The following is a 19,594-nucleotide window of genomic DNA, read 5'->3' on the forward strand; positions in this document are numbered from 1 at the left end:
GAATAATCATTACATTAGAAAGAACAATTTATCAATAACTAGCAGTATCGCCCGACGTTGCTCGGGTTTGTTTCAACCCTTTAGAATTGGAATTTTTGAAAAGTAAAAATTTTGCATTATGTAGCTTGTTATTCTCTTTAAGTGAACATTTTCCTGGTTGAATTACACCGAAAAATGGCGACACAGCAGTCAAAATATCGTAAAAAATACGGATTTTCATAGAAAAAAAAGCACCTTTTTGATGTAAATAATTTTTGGTGTTAACATGGTCCAATTTGAATTTTTTCTTCTACGGAATGAAGAGCAAGCCTTCTTCTATCACACTCTCAATTTTGGTCAACTTGCGCCACAGGGTCTCGGAGGAGATAGTGTTAGTTGAAGGCTACCAAACCTGCCATACACAGACAACTTCAACTTTATATATAGAGAGATAGTTACTATACAAACTAAAGAAGCTTTGGTCAATATAAAGATCCTCACCCTTTAACGAAAACAAAAAGACCCCCAGCCTGCTGGGTGTTAACATCTGTGTAGAAAACGAATATGAAAAAAAAATTGAGCAAACGACCCCGGTGGGGGGGTGGGGAGAGGACTTTCGGAAAATTCACAAGATCCAATTTTCCCTCATAGCTTTCAGGAAAATGGATATATATTGAAAGAGACCCAACACCCTCAGCTCCCAATTCTACGGCCTTGGCCTTCAAGCAGGCTATCCACATGCTAGAAATAACATCCAAATCTCAAATGGGCAAGACCATTATCAGTTCCACAAACACACGATGTTTTGTTGCTGGTCAAATGATTCTCTTTAATTTCGCTTTGTCCCAGGAACATACGCACGCGCGTGCATACAAACTCTCTTTTATATATAGATATATATACACAGGGTGCGATGGGTAAATTGCCGTAATTTTATATTTTTCATTTCGCGCATGCGCATTGTTTGTTTTTAATTTTGTCGACAACACAGTATAGTAGGGTCAGTTAGGCACCGTTTGTAAGAAAAACAGTACCATGACGCAATTCACTTTGCCAGAAATTTGGAAACGACACGCTGTACTGTTTGGCAAGTGTTCGGGTGTCAATTTGAGGACAATGCAATCTGAGGACCTGCATAGAGAGTGGTAAAAATCAAACATCCAGTCATCATCATGGTGTTTGGAGTGATCACTAGTGATGGCGACCTTACAGCCTCAGACTCAACACGGAAACCTACATCAAGTGCCTGGAGGAGGTAGTGCTGCCCTATGTCAAGAGGGTGGGTGCTGGAACACCCTATGTCTGGCAACAAGATTCTGCACCATGTCACACAAGCAGGAGAACCCAGTCATGGCTGTCAGACAATTTCTGCGACCACATCACCCCTAATATCTGGCCACCCATCTCCCTAGACTGCAACCCCTTTGATTGTTATGTGTGGGGCGCAGTTGAGCGAGAGGCCAACAAAACTCCTTGTAAGACCAAAGATGGACTGAAGGCAAGGGTTATGGCAGCATTCACCAACTTAAACATGGAGACCGTCCAGAAGAGCTGCAGGAGATTCTGAAGTCGTCTGGAGGCCATGGCTAAAGCCAATGGCGATTTTACTGAATAAATTTACTCTTTAGTATTTCAAATATTATTATGTAATTTTTGGTAACTATATCTGTTAAAATGAGATGTCAGTGTTATTTTCATTTTTGCGAAATTCAGACGACAATTTATTCACCGGACCCTGTATACACACACATACACACGCTTAATAAACACTAACAACGCCCGGCCTGGAAATCGAAACCGCGATCCTACGACTGTGTATTCGCTGCCCTAACCACTGGGCTATTGCGCCTCTACTACACGCACAAACACATACGCACACACACACGCACATGCACATGCGCACGTACACATACACGCGTACTCACACGCATACACACACACACACACACAGTCTGCCCGTCTCCCCTTTGTTTCCTCTCTCTCTCTCTTCTCCTCTCTCTCTCCTCTCCTCTCCCCCCTCTCTCTCTCTCTCTCTCCCTCTCCCTCTCTCTGCCAATCAATTCTTACAAATTACCTGCCTGTCATGCTCACTGCGGTTCGTCCTCTCAATTAAACGACAAATTTCTTTACTTCTGCGTCGCATTTAATCTTTTATCCGCCAAATGGTCATCCAACCGGCTAGAATTAGCAGCTGAATCCCATTCAAATCACACTCTGCAGTCTCACATGCTAGAAGTTGCTGCTAAATCCTTCTCAAATTATATCCTACATCATCAAAGCTAGGTGTGCAATCTTTAGAAGGCGGCGGGCTGGCAGAAACGTTAGCACGCCGGGCGAAATGCTAAGCGGTATTTCGTCTGCCGCTACGTTCTAGGTTCAAATTCCGCCGAGGTCGACTTTGCCTTTCATCCTTTCGGGGTCGATAAATTAAGTACCAGTTACGTACTGGGGTCGATGTAATCGACTTAATCCGTTTGTCTGTCCTTGTTTGTGCCCTCTATGTTTAGCCCCTTGTGGGTAATAAAGAAATAGGTATTTCGTCTGCCGCTACGTTCTGAGTTCAAATTCCGCCGAGGTCGATTTTGCCTTTCATCCTTTCGGGGTCGATTAAATGTTACCAGTTACGCACTGGGGTCGATATAATCGATTTAATCCGTTTGTCTGTCCTTGTTTGTTCTCTCTGTGTTTAGCCCCTTGTGGGTTGTAAAGAAACAGGTATGCAATCTTTAAGATAACATGTTCACATTAGTGTATATGGATGGAAGCACTCTGTCGGTTACGACGATGAGGGTTCCGGTTGATCCGAATCAACGGAACAGCCTGCACGTGAAATTAACGTGTAAGTGGCTGAGCACTCCACAGACACGTGTACCCTTAACGTAGTTCTCGGGGATATTCAGCGTGACACAGAGAGTGACAAGGCCGGCCCTTTGAAATACAGGTACAACAGAAACAGGAAGTAAGAGTGAGAGAAAGTTGTGGTGAGAGAGTACAGCAGGGATCACCACCATCCCCTGCCGGAGCCTCGTGGAGCATTTAGGTGTTTTCGCTCAATAAACACTCACAACGCCCGGTCTGGGAATCGAAACCGCGATCCTATGACCGCGAGTCAGCTGCCCTAACCACTGGGCCATTGCGCCTCCACAGTGTATATACACACACGTACACATACACACAGGTTTTGATGCTATCAACAACACAGGGAAGTAAACAAACAAACAGCCATTATCTTCCATCTTTACTACTCTGGAGAAGGTACAGCAATAGAAAAATCAGTTAAAAATCTAAAGAAACAAACGTTTAAAAGAAATAATCCGTTGAGAACACTACAGTCCAGTCGATCGGGGAAACAAAATAGAAGTGAGAGGCTCTCTCTACTTCAGGTCTTTTTCAGATCTGTCTGGAGCAGACCTGGAGTAAAGAGGACATGTCACTGATGAGGCCGATAGGGGCAGCGAAGGGACTTTGAGAAACCTGACTGAATGATTGGTTGGCGAACGATTAATTAAATAAAAGAAAAATATAGACAAGCAACAACCGTTGAATGCGTTTATTAATTATGACTCTTCACAAATAAAACAATGTTTGTGTATGCGTATGTATGTATGTATGTATGTATGTATGTATGTATGTATGTATGTATGTATGTATGTATGTGTGTGTGTATGTATGTATGTATGAATGTATGTATGTATGTATGTATGTATGTGTGTGTGTATGTATGTATGTATATATGTATGTATGTATGTATGTATGTATGTATGTATGTATGTATGTATGTGTGTGTGTATGTATGTATGTATGTATGTATGTATGTATGTATGTATGTATGTATGTATGTGTGTATGTGTGTGTGTTGTATGTATGTATGTATGTATGTATGTATGTATGTATGTATGTATGTTCTTTCCCTTTTAAATTTAGAATAATTTTGACTGGCCACCTACTTGGTAGCAAGGTTGTAGAGTTAAGCATCTTGTTTTAACTACCATCCTCTAAATCTTCAGAATGTCTTGCAGATTTTTATCGTCGCAATTATCTCGATCGTTTGTTGAGTATGAATTATGGATTTACATTCTCTCCCCAAGATCCCAAGTTCAGCCATACTTTGCAGGTATGTATCCTGTTGCTCCAATAATAATGGGTATGAAGCTGAAAGTGAATCTTGGATATTGAATTTGCAAACTCCTTATCAATGGTCCATAGACGTCTTCTTTATGTATGTATATATTTATGTATGTGTGTCATTCTTCAGAGCTAGTTCCTAACCTGGATCCCAGGTTCCTTCATTAGAATTTCAACATCAACAACAGGGTAATGTTGTATGTGTGTACGTATGTATTCTATGTTTTAATTATTATACATCTTCCACTGAGGAGGGAGCCAGTTTCCAACAATGATACAAGGCTCCATCTTTGAGATGTAGTAAACACAGACAAATTCTCATTTGGAACTTGAGAAAAGTCTTGAATATTTTTACTGTTCCATTCACAGACTGCGCTTGTAGTATACGAATCAGCCGGTCGATTTCTCTTTCTGAAAATCCCAGTTTATCCAGATTCTCCTTTAAGCATTTACTAACAAATCCTAGCGCTCTAATTATTATTGGTATAAATATGAATTCATAGTCTGGATATAGAAGCTGGAGGTTTCGTAGTAGTTGTCCATAGATATCCTCTTTTTCTTTGATTTTAAAAAAGATATATCTGCAGGGCTGCTGAACTCTATGATGGTATGTACCTTTACTCTTCTGTCCCAAACAGCAATATACGGCCTGTTAAGTTTAAATTAGACCGACGTTTTGATGAGAATATTCCACCAGTATTCCTTGAGTTGGTGTTTATGAATGTATTCCATAACAGAAGGATTTTCTAAGTTTATTTCAGGACAGTCTTTTTTGCGGATGGCATTGTAAATTGTTTTAACACATCGTGCCGCATAGGGAGGTAGTAACGCGACGACATTTTAGGACAGCTGCTAATCACATGCGTGATGTCTTCCACAGAAACATGACATAGCCTACACATGCGGTTGCACCTTGGGATTTGCAAGAGCACCATGTATGTATCTATACGTGCAAATTTGAATCTTTTGTTTTATGTATGTATTCTCATGCATAAAGTTGTATATCTAGAATGTTCATATATACTTAAATGATAAACTTCCGGAATGTTTTACATATTTTTACAGTTCCAATGATGGTTTGAATCTGTAGACTTCAAATCAGCTTTCTACTTTCTGGTTTAGAGAAGTCTGATTTCTCAAGATTGGTATTTAGGCAGTGTGTTACATATCCCAATGCCCCAATAATTACAGGTATAAACCTGAACTTGTAATCTGGATGGAGTAACTGCAGATTTCTCAATAGTTCAGCGTAGGTGTTCTCTTTTCCACTGATCTTCAGTTGTATGTGAGTATGTATGTATGTATGTATGTATGTATGTATGTATGTATATATGTATGTATGTATGTATGTATGTATGTATGTATGTATGTATGTATGTATGTATGTACGTTCGTATGTATGTATATATGTAAGTATGTGTGTGTGTATACGCACGTACGTTCGTATGTATGTATATAAGTATGTATGCATGTATGTGTGTGTGTATACGTACGTACGTTCGTATGTATGTATGCATGTATGCGTGTGTATGCGTACGTACGTTCGTATGTATGTATGCATGTATGCGTGTGTATGCGTACGTACGTTCGTATGTATGTATGTATGTATGTATGTATGTATGTATGTATGTATGTATGTATGTATGTATGCATGCATGTATGTATGTATGTATGTATGTATGTATGTGTGTGTATACGTTCGTATGTATGTATGTATGTATGCATGTATGCAAGTATGTATGTATGTATCCTTCCTGCTCTATGCCATCAGGTCAACGAGTAACTCCTGGCAACTTCCTTGACAAATGCTTACCACTGCGCTCCGTTTTGGGTAGGGCTCAGCAGATGGCGTAAGGTTGGTTGTCACTTCACTTGTTTCATGTCAAAAGGCCACTGCCAAACACCAGTATCCCACGCCGAAACCTGTTCGAGATGCGTACACACATATTTACGCTTACGTATATAGTTATTTTCATGCACATACTTGCTTATATATATATATATAATATATATATATCTATATATATATATATATATATATATATATATATGCATACATTTGTATACAGACATACATTTATATGAATACATATATCATATGTCTGTGTATGCATATGTATATGTGTATGTATAAACATATACATACAACGTACACTCACATGTATGTGTTTATACATACATATACATATAATGTATACACACACACACACACACACACACACACATACACATATATATATATATGCATGCAAACATATGCATATACACATGCTTATATAACCACATACGCACACAAAGAAACAGACATCATCCATATAAACACACATGTATATATACATAAATATATATATATGTAATATATGGATACATACATCCATATTTACACACATAATATGTGTGACTGTATGTGTGCCTGTGTATGTGATTAATATGTATACGTACGCGCACATCATACATATATATATAAATATATATAATATAAATATATATATATATATATTATATATATATATATATATATATATATATCTATATATATATATATATATATATATATATATCTATATATATATATATATATATATAATATATGTATATATACGTACATATACACATGCATTCATACATACATACGTACGTGCGATCATACGTTTCTATGTATATTCGTCTCCGTACGCTTACCATTCATTTCTCATGATGACTAAAATTTAATAATATTGGCACCGTAATTATCCAAACATTTCTATGAAGATGTAGGTGAATTACCATCAGATGTTCTCTCACGAGGCCATTCGGTGCGTTGCTAACAACATTTTAATTATCCCGTTTTAATTCATCAAGGCTTGGTGAGGTTCCAGTACAAGAAAACAGTCTGAAGTACCAGCGTTATATATCTTGCCTCCATTTTGCTAAAAGATTTGGCCCAAAGCTGCCGTTGTTATTGTTTTTGTTGTTGTTGTTGTTGTTGCTATTGTTTTGAGGTTTATAGCATTTAAGGAAAGGAAAAAAGACCCCTAAGTCTTTGTTATTGCTGTTGTTGCTTGTTTGTTTGTTTGTTTGTTGAGCGAAGCGGTCTTCGTCCCAGTTGTGGGTAAAGTCCGAAACGTGGTCCTTTTGCTATTCGTAAGACCCGCAGAAGAGAAAGCAGGTCAACCCCCCGACACCGAGAGCATCGACGGATGGATGGATGCGCGAGCTGGCAGAATCGTTAGCACGCCGGGCGAAATGCGTAGCCGTATTCCGTCTGCCGTTACGTTCTGAGTTCAAATTCCGCCGAGGTCGACTTTGCCTTTCATTCTTTCGGGGTCGATAAATTAAGTACCAGTTACGCACTGGGGGTCGATGTAATCGACTTAATCCGTTTGTCTGTCCTTGTTTGTACCCTCTATGTTTAGCCCCTTGTGGGTAGTAAAGAAATAGGATGGATGAATGCGCATCCAGGCTCAGCGGTTGCGTAGGAAGTCGGGGACAAGAAACAGGAAGAAAGAGCGAGAGAAAGTTGAAGCGAAAGAGTACAACAGGGGTCGCCACCACCCACTGCCGGAGCCTCGTGGAGCTTTTGGTATTTTCGTTCAATAAACACACACAACGTCCGGTCTGGGAATCGAAACCGCGATCCTCCGACCGCGAGTCCGCTGCCCTAACCACTGGGCCATTGCGCCTCCTCTGCTGTTGATGTTGCTGTCACTGTTGCTCCCAGGGTTGCTTTGCTCGCGTTTAATTCCGTAGGTATGGTTTGATGTCTTTACCCTCCCAAGAAGGTATCGGATTGAAAATTGCTGTTGTGTTTGTTGCTGTTCTTCTTGTCACTGTTATTTGATGTGGACGGATGCGTTTAGAAGTTAATTTCTTTTAGGAAGGAAAAAAAAGAACCACATATATCTTATGTGGTTCGTTTTACGAAAAATTCTCATTGAAATATTTAACCGTTTGCTCCCATTCCATGGATAATTAGAAGAAAGAAAAACTGGAATTCGGTTGATTACGACGACGAGGGTTCCAGCTGATCCGATAAACGGAATAGCCTTCCCGTGAAATTAAAGTGCATCTGGCTGAGTACTCCACAGCCACGCGTACCCTTAACGTAGTTCTTAGAGAGTTTCAGCGTGACACAGAATGTGACATGGCCGCCATTTTGAAATACAGGTACAACTCACTTATGCCAGCTGAGTGGGTTGGAGCAACGTGAAATAAAGTGGCCTGCTCAAGGGTATAGCACGCTTTCAGGAATCGAACTCATGTCCTTACAATTGTGAGCTGAATACCCTAATCACTAAGCCACGCGCCTTCATAACAGAAGGAGAATGCTGTATTTGATGGCATTCAAGACGCACTCCTGGCCTTACCGAAAAATGTCTAAAAAAAATAAAACTCTGGATCGTAAAGTCGGGCCTTCCACAAGGCTTAAGCACTAAAATCATTTTTTTTCTTTCTGAACATTCACTGCTGACGGTAAGGCGCGCCTTATGTCCGCGCGCCTTTTATGGTAGTTCTTCGACATTTTCAACGTGTCCATATATTCGTGCAGATATTCGTTTGCTTTATTTATTCATAGTCCAATATGACCACGCAGACGCAGCAGTGTATTGAGAGGTTTTCTGGTTCTGGGTTCAGTTCCACTGCGTGGTATCTTGAGCAAATATCTTCTACTATACCCTCGGGCCGACCAAAGTCTTGCGAGTGGACTTGATAGATGGACACTGAAAGAAGCTTGTTATGTGTGTGTGTGTGTGTGTGTGTGTTTTTGTGTCTGTGTTTATCCTCCACTACACCGCTTGACAACCGGTGTCGATTTGATTACGCCCTTATAACTTAGCAGTCTAGTAAATGAGAATCGGTAAAATAAGTACCAGGTTTAAAAGATTGCAGGGTCCGATTCTATCAACTAAAAGTTCTTCAAGGTGGTGTCCCAGCATGGCTGCAGTCTGAAGACTAACACAAGTAAGATATAAAAAGGTGACCACCTCTGTAAAAGTGAGAGGAGGTACTAGCCGCGTTAATGGCAGTAGTAGTTAATATGACATCAAAACAGTTGGAAACACAACGATTTAAGAAAAACATAAAAACATAACTATGTAGCAAACTTACAAACACTTACAATTCGAAACGAACAAGAGAGAGATAACAGGAATGCGAATTTATATGACTTTTTAGAAAGGCAGCACCACTACTAGCAGTTACTATATCAACACTATCACCACCACCACCACCAACAACAACAACAACGAATAACTGCTGGTAATATCTTCTGCTAGCGTTGTAAACCAAAAGATGTGATAGACATGAATCAGCGAAAAAAAGAAAATACATGGGAGCGGTATGTCACAGAAAAGAGTGCTTCCTTGCCCGTTGAATGCTTTCTTGCCATCTCTCTGTTAAAAAAAAAAGGAGGATTTTCTTATCACATTGAAAATGAGTCTGAGATTGCCTTACTTAATGTGTAACAGGATGTATGTGCTTTCGACAAGGTAAGGCATATGAAAACGTGTACCTATTATTTTAGAGTGTGAATGAGACGACAAGGTAGACAGGGGCCATGCATCCGTAAGCCTGTTCAGAGGAAGTTGCTATAGTAAACGAGCATAGGAAACAAAGTTTACGGCAACTGACATTGGTGACATTGTGGCCCCTTAGTTTGTAATTACATTTGTGGTACAGTACGGACAGGTGGAGCTTTCTATGCCCTCAAAAGACGAATCAAAGGAAGCTTTGGTTGATAGAAGGAAGAATGTAGTTCTCATTGACAGGGGCAAAGTATACAGTAGTGTCTGCTGGAGCGTTGAGATTAGGCAAACCGCCAAGCAAAGGTAGCGAAAGTGGACACCCACGCACAGGTTTCTGTCACATTTTTGTAATGCAATATGAGCGGGTGATAAGTGTGGTGGTGACGAGAAATTATATTTGATCGGGAGGGTCAGCATAGGTTTGCTGGTCCTTACGACCATTTAACACCAAAAAACTATTTTGGAGCTTTGTTGCATTGCTGGCGTAGATTGGCAATGCTGGACAGGAAACCAAGCTGTTATACTTATGATAGGAAAACCTCCTTTTGAGTGTTCTGCGATGGGGACCTAAAAAAGAGAGAGAGGGGGGGAGACAACGAAAGACAGGGGGAGAGAGAGGGGAGAGGAAGACGAAAAAGAGAGAGAGGGGAGACAAAGAAAGACAGGAGGGAGAGGGGAGAGGAAGAAGAAACAGAGAGAATGAGTGATAGAGAAGAGGGAAAGAGAGAGAAAGAGAGGACTAAAGAGAGGAGAGAAAGAGAGGAATAGAGAGTGAGGGGAGGGAGAGAGAGGAGGGAAAGAGAGGGGAGAAAAGGGAGAGAAAGAGAGAGAATGAGTGACAGAGAGAGAAAGAGAGGAATAGAGAGAGTGAGGGGAGGGAGAGAGAGGAGGGAAAGAGAGGAAGCGAGAGAAAGAGACAGTGAGAGAGTGAGTGAGGGAGCGAGAGAGAAAGAGAGAGAGAGAGAAAAGCTAACAGCAGCAACAACAGCAAATAGTGAAAGAGACTGCTTCGCCATCGATCCCAGAAATGGATGTGCTGAGGCTCCCATTTACCGCACCCCTCAGTATCACCCCTCCAGTTGAGAAGTTAGGGAGCAGACAGGACTGAAAGGGAGTGACAGATTGCTGAAAAGTACCAAACAAAATGAAATGTAAGACAAAAAAAAAAAAACGCGCACAGAGAGAAAAGGACGACGGTCGAGGGCAAAGGGTGTGTAAAACACACGAAGAAGAACCCCACCCTAAGGAGAATCTGATGGTCGTGTTAAGAACGAGCAATGTATCATTGAGATCACAGCTGAGCTCATCTGAAGTTAATAATGATGACATTGTGTGTAGATAGATAGATACGACGGGCTTCTTTCGGTTTCCGTATATCAAATCCGCTCACAAAGTTTTAGTCGGCCCGGGGCTATAGTAGAAGGCACATGCTCAATGTGTTACGCAGTGGAGACCGAACTCAAAACCACATGGTTGAGAAGCAAACTTCTTACCACACAGCCACACCTGAGGAAAACCACATTAACTATTTTACCCGAGTACAAACCTGAAGCACCCAGATGACGTTGGCTACCTTTCGGTACAGTCAACCTCAAAAGATACCCGAAAACATCTTTGGATGCACCCAGTTTCAATTCAATGAGTAACAGTCAAGCTGTGTCGAGGGTAGCTCTGAAGTTACCGAACGGGTGGGTTCTCGGCCGTGTGTTGGTGGGTTAACCGATCCTTGTTTCACAATTTAAATTTACGCCTTTTAACTGTTCTATTTTTTATTTTCATCATTTTCTGTGTTTATAAATCTATATCAATTGATAATGGGTTCACTCCATAAAGTCCACTTCTTGTTTCCTTTCATGTAAATTTTGTCTTGTCTCAAGATTTTACTACTACGGTTTTGTATGTATGTATGTATACATATATACATAATATATATATATATATATATATATATATATATAATATAATATATATATATATATATATATATATATATATATATATATATATATATAATATATAATATCGATAGATAGATAGATAGATAGATAGATAGATAGATAGATAGATAGATAGATAGATAGATAGATAGATAGATAGATAGATATACATATATACGCAGTTATAGAACAACCATGATATAGTGTCAAAAAAAACGTTACCGTCCAGTATTGTTCCTACTTATATCTCCGTTAGAAGTTTTAGAACTAGCTTCTTTCCTCCTTACGAGAACAGTGACTGTCTGCCGCGTCTCTGCTTATATGTTGTGAGTAGGGGCGATATGTCCAGTACCGATGAAGGGTACTGGACATTTTATATATATATATAATATATATAATATATATATATATATATATTATATATATATATATATATATTATATATATATATATATATAACTGAAGTTGTCTGTGTATGGAAGGTTTGGTAGCCTTCAACTAACACTATCTCCTCCAAGACCCTGCGGCGCAAGTTGACCAAAGTTGAGAGTATGATAGAAGAAGGCTTGCTCTTTCTTCCGTAGTAGAAAATTCAAATCGGACCATGTTAACACCAAATATTATTTATAAAAAAGGTGCTTTTTTTCTATGAAAATCCCTATTTTTTACGATATTTTGACTGCTATGTCGCCATTTATTGGTGTATTTCAACCAGAAAAATGTTCACTTAAAGAGAATAACAAGCTACATAGTGCACAATTTTTACTTTTCTAAAATTCCAATTCTAAAGGGTCGAAACAAACCCGAGCAACGCCGGGCGATACTGCTAGTATATATATAAATCAAATATATCTATAAAAAAATCAAACATCCGGTCAACATCTTGATGTTTGGAGCGAGTGATCACTAGTCATGGTGCCATTATGCTTCCATTCATATTCCCATACAGCCTCAGACTCAACACGGAGGCCTACATTAAGTTTCCGGAGAAGGTAGTGCTGCCCTGAGTCAAGAGGGTAGCTGCTGGAAGACCCAATATCTGGCAACAAAACTCAGGACCATGCCACACAAGCAAGAGAACCCAGTCAAAGCGGTACCCCGGCATGGCCACAGTCTAATGTCTAAAAAACGTAAAAGATAGAAAAGATCATTGTCACGTTAACGAAGATTGTGTTTGGAGATTTACTTGTGCCACAGCACTGGCAACAACCTTAGTTTTTATCAAGGTCCCTCACTCATTTGCGGTTAGGTGGAGTAAAAACAGAAATTAATTGACATTCAGAAGAGAATTGCAACAAAGAGATCTATCAACCGTCCCTACTTGAATAATTCATTTATAAAAGACTAGCAGTATCGCCCGGTGTTGCTCGGGTTTGTAAGGGAAATAACTATAAAGCATTTTTAGAGAGTTATAGCCAAAAAATGGAAAAAAAAATGATGGTAAATTTTTTTTAGTTAAAAAGGTCGAGTTGCGTCCCCTAGACAGTCTGTGGTTTGTGTTTCTGATTCTCGACCTCATGTCGAATTTATCGATTTTTTTTCAGAACTGGGGGAACTTTTCAAAATTTTAGCTGCGTTAGTTTTGAATTATGACATTGGGCTATGTGTGTGTCACGTTTCATCAGAATCGGTTGAAAGCCGTGGTCAGGGTGAGGGTACAACCTAACAGACACACAGACACACACACAGACAAACTGCCGTTTATATATAGATTCGTGAAAAATCAACCGTTCTGCTTCAGTCAGTAATTTTTGTGTTGACAATAGGGAGCGTTTGAACATATGAAGTTAATAATGTCTATACCATATTTCTTATCAAAGGGGTGCCTCTTCCTGGAAGAACATTCCTTCAGACTGTCTTCTTACTTACACACTGAAAGCGATAGAATTATGGTAAAAGGGAATGTTAAAAGGCGGTGGAGTGGGAGAATCATTAAGGCTTTCGGATGAACTAACTTGCAGTATTTATTGTGGTCTCTTACATTCAGAGTTCAAATTCCGCCGAGGTCAACTTTGCCTTTCATTCTTAGCATAAAGTACCAGCTGTGTGGTTTATCCAAGACGAATGAAACTCTTACTCCCATCGGCCAAAAATATTCCTTTAGGTCAATGGTTCTCAACCGGGGTCCATATAAAATTTTTGGGGGTCCATGTAACAAAATAGTAAATTAAGGATCCACTATAATATTTTAAGGGCTTTAGATGTATACTCTTACTCTTTACTCTTTTACTTGTTTCAGTCATTTGACTGCGGCCATACTGGAGCACCGCCTTTTAGTCGAGCAAATCGACCCCAGGACTTATTCTTTGTAAGCCTAGTACTTATTCTGTCGGACCCTTTTGCCGAACCGCTAAGTTACGGGGACGTAAACACACCAGCATCGGTTGTCAAGCGATGTTGGGGGGAAAAACACAGACACACAAACATATATATATACACAGATACATACACACACACACACACACACACATATATATATATATATATATATATATATATATACGACGGGCTTCTTTCAGTTTCTGTCTACCAAATCCACTCATAAGGCTTTGGTCGGCCCGAGGCTATAGTTGAAGACACTTGCCTAAAGTGCCACACAACCACTCCTACGCCAAAAAGGACGAACAAACTTAAACGATTTTCGAACCTTATCGTGTTCTCATCAGATACGTCCTCATCATTCTGACAGTCTCCGCAAAACCCGATGCTTTAAGGAATAAAAGTCTTGCAGTGGGAAAGGAGAAGCTATTAATATCGCACTGAAGGAGTTTGTGCTGTGCTTATTAGATTCGGCCTTGAAACGGTCGATGATCTTTAAATCGTTATTGCATAGACATGAGTGAAGTACTTTTTTCATATTTAGAATGACCTTATCTGGCCATTACTGATTTTTATCTCTGTCCGTTTCTCTGGGGGTAAATAAGTTTAATTGAGAATTTTTGGTTGTAGCTATCCTTGTGTCCCTTAGAAAGGAGAAAAAAATGTTGAGAGGATTTATGTGTGAAGTGTGTGTGTGTGTGTGTGTGTGTGTGTGTGTGTATGCACACGTGCGTGTGTTATATACATTATATGTATTATATATATACATATACTCAGGCACATACATACACACATACATGTATTTATTAAGGCAAGACTGGTTACATTGAATGAATCTTCTCTGAGTATTTTCTAAGTAGGGAGAGAGAAACTGGAAGATGGCACTTCCCCATGCTTTGGGTATGGCAGAAAAATCCGGGATTTTTGCGTGGGGTTTATCCCGAATTTTTCTAAGTGGACAGCCCCGCTAATGAGGATTCTATTTATTTATTCAATTATTTCTCTAACTTCTGTTTATACAGAGTGTTCAAAAAGTCTCTCCGCGGTGAATTTTTCATCATCCTGCGCATGCGCAACTTGGCTATCACTGCGTGAGCGGCCGGGTGTCAGCCATTGTCCCTCAGTCATTGTGTACCCTTCAGCGTGTCGACACGCTAACCATTGAAGAACGTACGTTTTTAGTTGAATGGTAGTTTCGAGCTGGAAACAAATACACAGAAAATGTGAAACAGGAGTTCAGTGAAACTTTCCCAAATGCTGTTTGTTCCACATCGTGACACTCTGTGCGGGATTTGATTAGAACATTTAGAAACACAGATTCAGTGGAAGATGCAGCAAGAAGCGGTAGGCCTACTGTTCTTTCAGACGAAACACTCTCCAATATTTCTGATAAACTGTTGGCAAGCCCGTCAAAGTCCTTACGCAAATTGTCACTATCTATCTATCCGCTCAGTCGATGTCGACTCTCGGTCACTCGTTGGATTAGTGTCCTCCAGTCAGTTCTGTCCTGGGCCGCTTCTTTCAGATTGGCCATGTCCATTCCAGTATCACTCTTGATGGTGTTAAGCCAGCGGGTTCTTGGTCGGCCTCTTCCTCTCTTGCCACTGACCATTCCGAGCACAGGAAACGGAAATCAGCCTAGGAAGTGCTCACACAGCAGTAAAAAAGAAATTAAATTTTATGTATTGAAAATGAAAGACGACACTTTCAAGACCTCTTATAAAGTTTTTTAAAGTCTTGTAAAGTCTAATATATTCTTTTGTAGTCTTATAAATATTTATTTTGCAATAAAATACTTACTGCGGAGAGACTTTTTGAACACCCTCTATATCGTTTGTGATATTATCTCGTGTCGTAGTGTCTCACTTTCATCGATGTAAACTCCACCTGTTTTGTTTGTTGTTTCTCATCCTTTGATACTGTTCTCCATATTTTGGGCCGTTGTGGCCAATAAAAGAAGTCATTATTCTCATCATTATTATTATTAAAGTGGCACATGTATGTCACCACCCCACTTATGAATACCACCCCCCATTAATTGGACAATAAACTTTGCTTGCGAAGACCTATTGAGGCAAGTGAAATCAAAATCAAAATCGCTGATGTGGCCGATGACTGTACCGCCTGATTGGCACTCGTGCCAGCGGAATGTTAAAAGCACATCCGAGCGTGATCGTTGCCTGGACCACGGATTGGCTCCAGTGCCGATGGCACGTAAAAAGCACCATTCGAGTATGATCGTTGCCAGCGTCGCCTTACCGGCACATGTGCCGGTGGAACGTGAAAAACAACGTTCGAGCGTGGTCGTTGCCAGTGCCGTAAAAAACACCTTTTGAGCGTGGTCGTTGCCAGAACCGCCTGACTGGCCTTCGTGCCGGTGGCACGTAAAAGCATCCACTACACTTGGCGTTTAGGAAGGGCATCCAGCTGTAGAAACTTTGCCAGATCAGATTGAGCCTAGTGCAGCCTTCTGGCTCACCAGTCCTCATTCAAATCGTCCAACCCATGCAAGCATGGAAAGCGGACGTTAAACGGCGACGACGACGACGACGACGACGATGATGATGATGATGATGATGGCACTGTGTCAGAATCATTAGCGCGTCGACGGCGTTTCATTTGATTCAATACGGTTCTGAATCAAATTCTGACGAGATCGACTTTACTTTCCATCCTTTCGGAATCGATAACATAAATACCAGTTGAGAACTGGGGTCAATGGAATCAGATTAACCCTTTTCTCCTAAATTACTGGCTCCGAGCCAAAATTTAAAACCAATATTGAATATTATTTATGAAAGCAAGTTGCTTTGGGTGCGATTTGAACCAGAACACAACGGTCGCTATTCGATGTTCTAACGACCCAGCCAATTTGTTACCTTTTAAATGTTTTGATAGTGGCTGAACTCTATCTCTGCAAGTGTAAACTGCAATTTTTGCGCTCGTGTGGAACCACTGTGTGTGTGGTGTGTGTGTGTGTGTGTGTCTGTGTGTCTGTGTGTGTGTCTGTGTGTCGTGTGGTGTTGTGTGTGTGTGTGTGTGTGTTTGTGTGGTGAGTGTGTGTGTGTGTTGTGTGTGTTGTGTGTGTGTGGTTTGTGTGTGTGTATGTTTGTGTGTGTGTGTGTGTTTGTGTGTGTGTGTGTTTGTGTGTGTGTGTTGTGTGTGTGTGTGTGTATGTGTGTGTGTGTGTGTGTGTGTGTGTGTACATGCATACATATGTATGTATTATTCTCTCCTTTTCTTTTCAGACTCCTCTTCCGTTCTTTTAATGGTTTCCATATTTGGCACAGGGTGGACTTCTAACCCCTCGATGGTCCCTCTGCGGGTACCGTTTTCGACTAAAGATTTAGCAAACAATAACTACTTCTTTGGGAAAGTCTTGTAAACAGCATTTCAGGTAAACGTCTGTTTTATTGGGTTATGGTTGTGGTTTCTCAGCTTGAGTCCACAAACGGAATATTTAATAATTCCGGCAAGTGGAGCCTTTAGGAATACACTTGTGTATCTAACAAAACACAGCGGCATCGCATTTGGCCGAAGACTCAAAGAAAAACGGTGCTGCTTTAGATTCTGTAATAAAGTTGGAAATTCAACTTGACAGCTTGACATCTGTGTGTGTGTGTGTGTGTGTATGTGTGTGTGTGCATGTTTATGAGTGTGTGTGTGTATGTGTGTGTGTGTGTGTGTGTGCGCATGCGTTTGCAAGTGTGTGTGTGTGTTTGCGTGCTTATGAGTGTGTGTGTGCATGTGAGTATGTATGTGTGTGTGCGTGTGCATGTTTATGAGTGAGTGTGTGTGTATGTGTGTGTGTGTGTGCGCATGTGTTTGCAAGTGTATGTGTGTGTTTGCGTGCTTATGAGTGTGTGTGCATGTGTCTGTGTGTGTATGTGTGCTTGCGTGTTTATGGCTGCGTGTGCATGTGTTTGCCCGTTTGTGAGTATGTATGTGTGCGTGCGTGTGTGTTCACCTGTTTATGAGTGTGTGTTCACATGTTTCCCCTTTTTTGTGTGTATGTATGTGCGTGTGTGTGTGTGCTTGCATGTTAATGAGTATGTGTGTATGTATGTGTGTGTGCGTGTGTTTGTGAACGTGTTTCCGTATTTGTGTATGCATTTCCATGAGTGTGTTTCTACGCCAGTGTGAGCGCGCGCGCGTATGTATGCACGTGTGTGTGTGTATGCACGTGTGTGTGTGTATGCACGTGTGTGTGTGCGTGCGTGTGTTTGTTTGTTTTGGCAGTGTTTTGATGTTCCTCGCCAGTCTCACTTGAAGAGGAATAAAATAGCAAGCGGCGGGGTTGTAGGAATGATAAGAGAGTTCTGGGTTTCAAGACGGGTGTTAAAAGGTGCAGAAGAGAGCCAGAAGAGCAGACATTTGTTGAACAGGTGGATAGTCTAGTTCTTGGAATGATTGACAATATTCCTTATATTCCTTATATTCCCTTCACAGCGCCAGATTTACACGAGATAGGGACGGAACACAACTGTTTAATGTTCATCTCTGAATATTTTACAAAGTCAGCTAAGCGGAATTGGTATAGCCCGTGTGTAAATATAACAATGTGGTTAAAGAAAGGAAAATATTTCACAACCATGGGGCTTCGTGTTTGATCCTATTGCGTGGCACCTCTTGAAAATAAGTATCTTATACCAGAGACTCTTTGGTTAGACTAAAGCCTTGCGAGTGAAATCCTGTTAAGGAAGCTCATCAAATCTATCAATATGTGAATGTGTACACACACACACAAACACCCTACATGTATGTGTGTGTGTGAGTGTATATATATATAGGCTCGGAATTTACATTCCAGCAAGGACAAAAATTCTCAATTAAGACCAACTTCACATGTGCTTTCCAGAACCTTATCTATGTCCTAACCTGCTCAGGTTATGGTCACAATTATGTGGGCCAAACGAGCCTTACTTTGAGACGCAGAGTCACGCTGCATAAAGAGCAGATTTGTTTCCCTCAATACAGGCAGAAAGCACCGAGAGACCATATCGACAGATGCACAAGTAATAAAACGCCGAATTTTAGTATCTTCCCATTATACCAATGCAAAGATTCAATCTCAGTACTAGAACACCTAAAGAAGGAAAACCTTTTCATACAAAGTACAGACCACACCTCAATATACAAATTTGATCATTTAAAAAAATTATACTAAGGAGCCAGTTGTCCCCCACCCCTGTCACTTGTTACTTCCCTTGTTTCACTCACTAGACTCATTCCTACTTATTTTTCAAACATACCCCTCTGTCACGAGAACTGATTACTGTACAATGTCCCTTGAAAGGCTAATTTAATTAGCGAAAGCCGGTTGGATTTCACGACATGCATATAATATGTATATATTTATAAAAAGATATTAAACTATATGAAACGAAGGCATTTCTCTTCCACTTTTTATATATTTTTTCGACATATTTTCAGCCCATATATATATATATATATATATATATATATATATTATAGGCGCAGGAGTGGCTGTGTGGTAAGTAGCTTGCTTAGGAACCACATGGTTCCGGATTCAGTCCGACTGCGTGACACCTTGGGCAAGTGTCTTCGACTATACCCTCGAGTCGACCAAATATAATATAATAAATGCGAAAACTAATTTATGTGTATTAATGTGTCACACTTCGATCCCCTTTCTCACTATTGAATGACACTTCTACTATTTGGGATGACCAAACGGAAACTGAAAGATAGCCGAAGAGATGGATTTCC

The 19,594-nt window shown here is 40.3% G+C and overlaps 1 long non-coding RNA gene across 1 annotated transcript; it reads right to left on the bottom strand.

The window, feature by feature from the left end:
- Positions 1–728: 728 nt before the first annotated feature.
- LOC118763482 lies at positions 729–19,281 on the bottom strand. Its single transcript, XR_004999240.1, has 3 exons — positions 19,117–19,281; positions 6,020–6,027; positions 729–739 (listed from the first exon to the last, which is right to left on the bottom strand). It is a non-coding gene; the product is annotated as an uncharacterized LOC118763482 (long non-coding RNA).
- Between the last annotated feature and the right edge of the window lie 313 nt (positions 19,282–19,594).

Source organism: Octopus sinensis, linkage group LG5 (assembly GCF_006345805.1).
Source record: "Octopus sinensis linkage group LG5, ASM634580v1, whole genome shotgun sequence".
NCBI classification, from domain to species: Eukaryota; Metazoa; Mollusca; class Cephalopoda; order Octopoda; family Octopodidae; genus Octopus; species Octopus sinensis.